The following is a 9,221-nucleotide window of genomic DNA, read 5'->3' on the forward strand; positions in this document are numbered from 1 at the left end:
ATACCTACCTATTATGGCATTTCCATAGCCATTCCGAGATATATTGCCATGCAACTTTCCATCGTTCCGTTTATTATGACACACTCCATCATTGTCATATTGCTTAGCATGATCATGTAGTCGACATCGTATTTGTGGCAAAGCCACCGTTCATAATTCTTTCATACATGTCACTCATGAGTCATTGCATATCCCGGTACACTGCCGGAGACATTCATATATAGTCATATTTTGTTCTAAGTCCCGAGTTGTAATTGTTGAGTTGTAAGAAAAATAAAAGTGTGTTGATCATCATTATTAGAGCATTGTCCCAGTGAGGAAAGGATGATGGAGACTATGATCCCCTCACAAGTCGGGATGAGACTCTGGACGAAAAATAAAAAAGAGAAAGAAAAGAGGCCATAAAAAATGCCCAAATAAAAAAATGAGAGAAAAAGAGAGAAGGGACAATGCTACTATCCTTTTACCACACTTGTGCTTCAAAGTAGCATCGTGATCTTCATAGTAGAGAGTCTCTCATGTTATCACTTTCATATACTAGTGGGAATATTTCATTATAGAACTTGGCTTGTATATTCCAATGATGGGCTTCCTCAAAATGCCCTAGGTCTTCATGAGCAAGCAAGTTGGATGCACACCCACTTATTTTCTTTTTGAGCTTTCATATACTTATAGCTCTAGTGCATCCGTTGCATGGCAATCCCTACTCACTCACATTGATATCTGTTGATGGGCATCTCCATAGCCCATTGATACACCTAGTTGATGTGAGACTATCTTCTCCCTTTTGTCTTCTCCACAACCACCACTCTATTCCACCTATAGTGCTATATCCATGGCTCACGCTCATGTATTGCATGAAGATTGAAAAAGTTTTGAGAATGTCAAAACTATGAAACAATTGCTTGGCTTGTCATCGGGGTTGTGCATGATTTAAATATTTTGTGTGGTGAAGATAGAGCATAGCCAGACTATATGATTTCGTAGGGATAACTTTCTTTAGCCATGTTATTTTGAGAAGACATAATTGCTTTGTTAGTATGCTTGAAGTATTATTATTTTTATGTCAATATGAACTTTTGTCTTGAATCTTTCGGATCTCAATATTCATACCACAATTAAGAAGAATTACATTAAAATTATGCCAAGTAGCACTCCGCATCAAAAAATCTGTTTTTATCATTACCTCCTCGGGGACGAGCAGGAATTAAGCTTGGGGATGCTTGATACGTCTCCAACGTATCTATAATTTTTGATTGCTCCATGCTATATTATCTAATGTTTTGGACATTATCGGGCTTTATTATCCACTTTTATATTATTTTTGGGACTAATCTATTAACCGAAGGCCCAGCCCAGAATTGTTGTTTTTTGCCTGTTTTAGGGTTTCGAAGAAAAGGAATATCAAACAGAGTCCAAACGAAATGAAACCTTAGGGAACGTGATTTTTAGGAAGATTATGATCCGGGAGACTTGGACCCTACGTCAAGAAAATAAATAGGAGGCCACGAGGTAGGGGGGCGCGCCTACCCCCTCCCCCCCCAGGCGCACCCTCCACCCTCGTGGGCCCCCTGTTGCTCCACCGGCGTACTCCTTCCTCCTATATATACCTACGTACCCCCAAACGATCAGATACGGAGACAAAACCCTAATTCCACCGCCGCAACTTTCTGTATCCACGAGATCCCATCTTGGGGCCTGTTTCGAAGCTCCGCCGGAGGGGGCATCAATCACGGAGGGCTTCTACATCAACACCATAGCCTCTCTGATGAAGAGTGAGTAGTTTACCTCAGACCTACGGGTCCATAGTTATTAGCTAGATGGCTTCTTCTCTCCTTTTGGATCTCAATACAATGTTCTCCCCCTCTCTTGTGGAGAACTATTCGATGTAATCTTCTTTTTGCGGTGTGTTTGTTGAGATCGATGAATTGTGGGTTCATGATCAAGTCTATCTATGAATAATATTTGAATCTTCTCTGAATTCTTTTATGTATGATTGGTTATCTTTGCAAGTCTTTTCAAATTATCAGTTTGGTTAGGCCTACTAGATTGATCTTTCTTGCAATGGGATAAGTGCTTAGCTTTGGGTTCAATCTTGCGGTGTCCTTTCCCGGTGACAGTAAGGGCAGCAACGCACGTATTGTATTGTTGCCATCGAGGATAACAAGATGGGGTTTTCTTCATATTGCATGAGTCTATCCCTCTACATCATGTCATCTTGCTTAAGGCGTTACTCTGTTTTTAACTTAATACTCTAGATGCATGCTGGATAGCGGTCGATGAGTGGAGTAATCATAGTAGATGCAGGCAGGAGTCGGTCTACTTGTCTCGGACATGATGCCTATATGCATGATCATACCTAGATTCTCATAACTATGCTCAATTCTGTCAATTGCTCAACAGTAATTTGTTCACCCACCGTAGAATACTTATGCTCTTGAGAGAAGCCACTAGTGAAACCTATGGCCCCCAGGTCTATCTTTATCATATTTATCTCCTATTACTAAGTTATTTACTTTGGCTTTATTTTACTTTGCATCTTTATCATAAAAACACCAAAAATATTATCTTATCATATCTATCATATCTCACTCTCGTAAGTGGCCTTATAGGGATTGACAACTCCTATTTGCATTGGTTGCGAGGATTTATTTGTTTTGTGCAGGTATGAGGGACTCGGGCGTAGCCTCCTACTGGATTGATACCTTGGTTCTCAAAAACTGAGGGAAATACTTACGCTACTTTGCTGCATCATCCCTTCCTCTTAGGGGAAAACCAACGCAGTGCTCAAGAGGTAGCAACATCATAGGCAGCTTGGCTGGTCTCGTGCACTATCTTCATCCGCTCCATCATCAGGCCTGCTTGGCGTATAGCTTCCGTAGCAGCGCTCGCTTGGTCCTCCGAAACATGATGGGTGACGAACAGTGGAGATGTGGGTCCAGTCACGGCAGCTTGAGGATCCGAGGCGTGGTGTTGGACAGATGAAACAGGGACTTGAGCAGTCGACGATGAAGGGCGTTCACTCCACATAGGAACAACAAAAGTAACAGAAGCCCGGTTCACGTCTCCAGACTGCTGAATCACTGGTTCCATCACCGGCGTCGACTGGGGCGTCTTGCCAGCTGGTGCCTTCCTGCTCGAAGCCCTCCCCCTCCTTCAAATGGTTCTCTGCAGCACATCTTCATCGTCATCCAGAAGTTCAATGACATTGGGTGGAGCTGCAAAGCAATCAATTGAAGGAGTTCAGTCAACCGTGAAAATGGCTGATAAAGTAAAGGCAAAATGACAAAAGTTATACCCGCATGGGAGGTGACTGCGTCTTCCATCTCCTCATCATCATCATCTTGGTACATAGAAGTCCCGGAGGCAGCACTGCAAATTTCAGAATTCAGTCGGTTAAAACAGGAAAGTGAATCGACTAAAGATTGGGTCATGCTAAAACTAAGAGGTCGAACTCAGTGATTACCTAGAAGCGATAGGGACGTCCACTTTGATCTTGGGCAAGGCCTTCTGGGGTTTTGACAGCACGACTTTGAGTTGTTTCGGAGCTTTCTTAGTTGGCATAGGAGAAGATGTTATAGTGCACTTGGAGGTCTGTTTAGTCGGCGGAGTCGCCTTCCCACGAACACTGGCTGGGTCCTGCCTCTGCTTAGAGCGTCTCTCCATGCGAGGAGGGGAGTCGACCTCCTCAATACTGCTCAAGTCCTCACTCTCCTTGTCTCCCCTTCCGCCAGAATGCCAGTCGCCACCGCTCGCCTCTCCCTCTTGCTCCTGCTCCCCGTTGGGCATCGAATACATCTCAGTATAGATCCGCAAGCCACGAAGTCGAGTGGATATCAATCGGGTTCGAGAACAAAAATATGTGAGAATAAAAGACGCTCGGAAGAAAAGAGTTAGACCTTGTCTGGTTCAGTGGTGTTGTCGAGTGGAGGAACCCTCCTAGACCCCCTGGGGTTATCTTTGTTGTCGGTAATACCTTGCAGCCACTATGCCACCGTCGTCTCGTCAACTTCCTCTGGGTGGATCCGAGTGCTATCTTCAATACCCGAATACATCCACATTGGATGGTCACGGGCTTGGAGTGGCTGGATGGGTCGACTGAGGAACACCTCTAGCAAGTCCATGCCGGTCACACCGTTGCAAACAAGTTGGACTACTCTCTCGACCAACATATTGACATCCACTTTCTTAGCTGGAGTCACTCTCAAGGGGGAAGCCTTCTCAACTCGTCCTATGGAAAACGAGGGAAGGCCAGTCAACTGACCCGGGGTCGGTTGGTCCTTACAATAGAACCAGGCCGACTGCCACCCCCTGACTGACTCGGGAAGAATCATAGTAGGGAAAGTGCTTTTATTCCTCATCTGGATCCCTAGACCTCCACACATCTCGATCACGTGTGTCCTCTCATCACTCAGATTGGCCTTTTTCACTGACTGAGAACGACAGGTGAAAATGTGTTTGAAGAGACCCAAGTGTGGTCGATAGCCCAGAAAGTTGTCACACACGGACACGTATGCGGCAATATATGTGATGGTGTTGGGAGAAAAGTGATGAAGTTGGGCTCCAAAAAAGTTCAGAAAACCCCGGAAGAAAGGATGGGGAGGCAAAGAGAAACCGCGGTCGACGTGGGTCACGGCTCAGTCTCGTCCTCCGGAAGCCGCCTAGATTTGTGGGGAATCAATCCCCCGTCAACCAGATCCTCCATGTCTTCTCGCTGGATCGTCGACCGGATCCAGTCGCCCTGGATCCAGCCGGGCGGCAGGACAGTTCTCGATGACGACCCAGCCCGGCTCGTCTTCTTCCCCTTTGCCTTCGCCGTCGCCTTCTTTGCGCGCTCCAGAGCCGCCGTCTTGTCCTTCCCCATTACGGCGGGTTGAGCTCGGACTGGTGGCGGCACCGAGGGCATAGGCAGATGTAGATGAGAAGCAGAGGAAGAAGGGGGGAAATGGGGTGCACTGTGCAAAGACCCCGGCCTAGACGCCTTATATGGCCCTATCCCCCGAGTGGCTTACTTGTGGACCTGGGCAATCCCGTCAAATCCCATAACAGTCGCGCACTCGGTACGTGGCGAAAAAGGTGGCGCGGGGATCGAGGCACCCCTGGCTAATCCGCCCCGCTTACTGCACCTCTCTCCGTCCCGCACGCTTCCCCAGATTTCGGATCCCGCGAGATACGGGAACGGCAGCGCAGTCAATCGCGCCGAAGATTTTATGCCATGTCAGAATTCAAAGTATACCAGCTAAAAGTTCACTCGACAACCTTTGAATGGCTCAAGGCGACCGGAAATGAAGTCGGAATTTTTGTATGGTTCCAATCCAAGTAAAATGCTTCCGAAGCATGAACATTGAGTCGGAACCATCTTCAACCCCATCTCCACGCGGACCCAGAACCATTCAGGGGCTAATGACGATGACATGTACCTAGGGTAGGGCAATAGACCTGATCTAAGTACCCTTCCCAAGGACACTGCCCTGCAATCGAAGACATTCAAAGGATGACAAATTCTACCAACTGAACTCACCTCAGGATGCAATTCACTCGACCATGAGTTCCACTTGGACAACCCAATTTCATTCGACCAGGATATAATCATTCGACCACATCAGAAACCACTCGCAGTACAGAAGATCTAAGGTCACTCTGGATGGCAACGGTCAGGCATTCACCCCGTAGTCTTAAGGGCCATTTATATCACTTTAATGCTGACGTTACCAGTAATGTCCCCTCTTTATGTACATGAACACTACTAGGGAAAACCCTAGCAGTAGCGCGAGTATTTTCCCTATCAGCAGCGCGGGAGGACGCGCTACTGATAAGGCGCTATAGCTAATGTGTAGCAGTAGCGCCTGTCGTCCCACGCTACTGCTATACATGGCTAGCTGTAGCGCGCTTTAGTGCAGAGCGCTGCTGCTAATATCTGCAGCACTTTTTAGTAGGGAGCGCTACTGGTAAGGGAGTGCGACTTCTAACTTTGTTCCCCTCGCTACTGCTAGTTTAATTAGTTTCTGTTTTTTTGCATATTTGTTTTGTATTTAAATAGGCTTTATACAATAATCTTTAGCATATCATACACATACAAATGTAATCATAGCATATACATACAAATAGTCTCATCAAATCATGTCATCATCATAATCATCATCCAACACAAAGTGGTCTCTCCTCATCATCTCGAAAATAGCAATACAAGTCTCGATTACTTGCAACTACATCGCCATCCATCTAAACAATGATATATGCGATAAGAGCTATCACTTTGCGTGAACCTAAACTAACTACTGGTTGTCGCTCGGAAACCATAAACCGGTACACCTGGGCCTGACATTCCGGCCACTCGTCGTATACTCCTTGTGTAGCACTTCTTCGCCATCAATGATCTATACACCTGCATCGTCAAATGAGTCGATGATATGCAACATATATAGTTGAGCAACAGAAAGAGACAGACTTGGCAAAAATATAAGCAACATATCATAAGCATAAATAACAAAGTTCATCGTACCCAAAATGCCCTAACTAGAGTGATCTTCGCTAGTCGAGGAGGACGGTTTAATTACATCAGAAATAAAGTTTTGTCATGCATAGTTCAAAGTTTCGTCATATAGATAGTATGGACTAAACGGACACATTGTCATATATCGACAATCACTCCAAGTCGTGCCATCCATCCAAGTCAGGGAGATAGTCCCCGAGCTTAGTGAAAGGCTTCAGGTCGAGACACTGAGCAGCTACGCGTGTTCAGACATCTTCCCGCGACATTTGTCCTTCTTCGTAGAACATCCCTGTTATTCCGATGACCTCCTTCATGATGATTTGGGCAAGTTCGTGCTGGATGTGATAGAACTCAGCTCAAAGTCGATGATCCTCGATATCTCCTAAGTTCTTTGCCCATTGCAGAATATGGGCATCGTCGGATGTAGGTGACATGCGAAGGTTCTGGTGATCCCATCTGTACTCCAGCATGTGGTGTAGGACATAGAATCCATCATTAAGAGAATCACTCGGTTGCTGGATGCAGCAGAAGTCAGTATTATGGCCGAAGGCGGGCCTGCCGTCCCTTTTCTTCTTGTCCTTGACCTCTCCACCCCGTGCGTCGTAGTAAAACATAGCACTATCGAGAACAGACTTGATGTGGGTGTAATCCTTTTTGTTAATGTTCTTCGACGAGTCCAAGTAAAGAGCGTGGGAGTATCGGGGGTAGAGGATGATGAGGACGGCGCGCCCGCTGCTGCGCAAAATAAGTACACCTCAAATTAATTAGCCTCCACCGTGCAAATGAATGATTAAAATCAAAGGAAGGATATCCGCGTGGATGACTTACATGGAATGATAAGGCACGAGAATCGCCTCCTTGTCCTTATTGGCGAGCATGAAATTGACGATGTATTCCCTCGCGTATTGACGGTGCTTTGCGCAGACTCCCAAGAAGGCCTCGTGCATGAAGTACGGGTCAACGACACAGATATGACGTATCTGCTCAACCCCGATGAGGTAGTTCATGTGCAAAGCATAAAGGCGAACAAACGCAAAATCCAGCTTCTTCAAGTGAAACATGTCAAAGATGTAATCGAATCGAAGGAAGAACTTCTCCGCGGGGAATGTGTCGACGTATGACAATCCCATTGGCATGTTAACCACGTAGAGTGGGTATCCTGGTTTTTTTGAGGTGATGAGGCCTTTCTCTATCCGCAGCACATCATCATGAAGTCTCCTTAAATTGCCGAATCTGGCCCCTAGCGCTGCTTCAGGTAGGATTGGTTGACCGAGGATATGCCATTTTGCCGCACCGGGGATATCTATACGTTCTTGAACTCGAGGCTGCTGAGGCGGCTGGATCATAGAAGTAGCTTTTTTGCCTTTCCTCGGTCTCTTCCTAGACTTCTTTACTACTGGAAGGTTGTCCATAATACGTTCAGATTACGGAGGCGGCAATTCAGGCACCGACTCATGACGGTCAGACCCTAAGTAGGCGCCAGTATTGACATACTGTTGAGTGTCATCGTCATCCTCATCCTCATCCATGGCGACGTCACTAGCGACTACTGGAGTAGGTGAGGTGTTGATGTTCATACCTAACTGCGTGCTCGTGGGTGTGCTCCCGGCCGCCTCCAGATGAAGCAGACTATTTGGCCACAACAGGACCCACCCATTGCAACAATCACCAAGCCGCAGCGGGGTCTCGTCGTCATCCCCCACTAGTACTAGAGGAGCCAAATTCTCGTGGCCCGGTTTGACACTGGCCACGGAAACCTTGAAGACTTCCGGGGGGATCGGCCGGCTGTGGAACAATGGTTCCTTTGGCTCCATTATCGTTGCCTTCCCCATGTCCACCTTCTGGTCGCCGATGGTGTACAATATGGTGCACGGGGTTTCGTCGGCCTACAAAGAAAAGTCTACGGCGTGAGACATCCGAAAGGCAACAAAAATGGGAGACTATACATTTATTGAAGGGGGCCGGTGTGATAGATACCGTGAGGACGTCGAGCTCAGCCAAAGACGAAGCACCGCTAAGCACGTCCGGTGCCCGAGCCACTGCCGGAGCAGGTGCAGGAGCCAGTGCGGGAGCAGGTGCAGCTACAGGTGCTGGTGCTACGCTAGTCGAGCTGCTAAGTCTGCTGCATTTTTTCTGGATTTTGCCTGCTCCAATTGAAAACGGCCGGAACCAAGGTAGTAGACATATCTACAAGCACCTATTTTGCGGTAGCTACCGCTATTGCGACTGTCTCAGATGATTTCTTTTCAAGCGCAATCTCAACCTTCTTGTCGATGTTTTCTTCAGTTAACTTCCATCTTTCCTTTCTCTCCTCTGTTGTCTCACAGTAGTACTTCTTCCATGTGGCGCCGTCTCCGACACCATGCACGCGTCCATACGACGGTCGAGTCTCCACCGGGAGTCTTTTCAATATGTTCAACGCCCGGTTGAATGGAGTGTCCCACTTGGGCCTCGCTAATGCCTCAGACGGCGAGTCGCTTTCGGCCGCAATCATGTGCTGCTCTCTCTGCAAAAGGCACAAGGGTCGTTTACAAATATGACAAACATGCAGTTGAATTGATCAGAAACTAAAATTACCAGCAGTCTCATGAACTCCGTCGTGACCGCGTTCTTCTCGAAAACCTTCTTCACTTGGTCCCAACGGTGCCGGGCCCTGAGGACGTCACACTCCTGCGGGACGGTGAACTCCGCCAAGGGGTCTGGGATGCCCAGACTCACGGCTTCCGCG

Source organism: Triticum aestivum, chromosome 3A (assembly GCF_018294505.1).
Source record: "Triticum aestivum cultivar Chinese Spring chromosome 3A, IWGSC CS RefSeq v2.1, whole genome shotgun sequence".
Classification (NCBI taxonomy): domain Eukaryota; kingdom Viridiplantae; phylum Streptophyta; class Magnoliopsida; order Poales; family Poaceae; genus Triticum; species Triticum aestivum.